The following is a 1,666-nucleotide window of genomic DNA, read 5'->3' on the forward strand; positions in this document are numbered from 1 at the left end:
GCTTATCTAATTACTTGTTTGCTGAGAAATGCCAGGGGCCAGTGATGAAAGAAACCAGGCAGAGAGACCCAGCTGAGGAATCTTCTGGCTTAGGGTGAGTTATGAACAGTTCCCTACCATTGCTGGGTCGAATTCAGGATGACACAAACCCCACCTATGGAGAGGCGATTACTCAAGATATCCATGGGAATACGACACACAGACTTGCACCCTCCTGCACCACCTTTGCATATTTCCCACACCTTTTCCTTAAACCTGTTCATGGAGTTCAAACAGTTGAGATGGTTTCTTTAAGGCTTGAGCCGGACCATTCTCCTGTCTTTAGCATTTGACTGATAAAGCTGCTTTGGTTTCACTACACCTGGCTTCTTGTGTTTTCGGCCTCTGAGGAGCAAGCAGCCAGACTTGAGCCAGTTACAAATTCGTGAATGATAAAAAAGAAACAGCCTTGTTGCTGATATAAGCAAGTTTGAGTAGTCTAGATAGAAGATCAAACTAGCCACAACATTTTCTTATACTGAATCCTAATTCATTGTGAGGCCCTAACTCTCCAATTCTATGAAGGCTGAGAGAGGTTGTGAAGTTACCAAAGAAAAATCTGAAGCTGGCGGAGTTTGCTTCGTGAGGTTTAAGAAAAGAAGTTATGTCCACAGCGTAAAAGTGCAAGATGAAGCAGCAAGTGCTGATGGAGAAACCACAGCAATTGTCCAGAAGATCTCGCTAAGACGATTGATGAAGGTGGCTATGTTTAAACAGCAGATTTTTGTTGTAGACTGAAGAGCCTTTTATTGGAAGAAGACAACATCCAAGACTCTCACAGAGCAGTCAATGCCTGGCCTCAAAGCTTCGGATGACAGGCTTTGTTAAAAGCTAATGCTGCCAGCGACTTCAAGTTGAAACCAGTGCTCATTTACCATTCTGAAAATAATTCTAGAGACCTTAAGAATTATGCTAAACCTACCCTGTCTGTGCTCTATAATCACAGAGCTTAGATGACCACATATCTGTTTCCAGTATGGTTTACTGAATATCTTAAAGTTCATTCTTGAGAACTATGACTCACAAAGAAAGATTCCTTTTCAAAATATTACTGCTCACGGACAAAGCACCTGTCACCCAAAAGCTCTGATGGAGATGTACAAGGAGACTAATGTGGTTTTCATGCCTACTAACATAACATCCATTCTGCAGCCCATGGATAAAGGAGTAACTTCTTTTTAGAAAATGTTTATGTATTTATTTTTTATAGAGACATATCGTTGCAATGCTCATAAGGGGTCTCAAACTCCTGGGTTAAAGCAATCCACCTGCTTTAGCCTCCAAAAGTACTGGGATTATAAGCGTGAGCCACTGCACCTGGCCTCAATATTTATTTTATTGTGGTGGTTTATAACCTAACCCGTGATGTCTCCAAGTTATGCCTGTATATCAGTATTCTCTTGGCAATAGAAGAGGAAATACCAGTGAAGCAAGACTAAGAATTAATGAAAATTAAATCACAAGAAACAAGAAATGCCAATGTAGAGATGTTTATATTGAGAGTCAATATATATTATTTAAACAAAGGGAAATAAAAATAGAAAATCATGCTAGGATTATGATGTAGTTATTTATCAAAGATAAATCATGGACATTTTGATACAGCTAAATCCATAGGTATAAAATA

Source organism: Trachypithecus francoisi, unplaced genomic scaffold, assembly GCF_009764315.1.
Source record: "Trachypithecus francoisi isolate TF-2019V2 unplaced genomic scaffold, Tfra_2.0 Lachesis_group18, whole genome shotgun sequence".
In the NCBI taxonomy this organism is placed as follows: Eukaryota; Metazoa; Chordata; class Mammalia; order Primates; family Cercopithecidae; genus Trachypithecus; species Trachypithecus francoisi.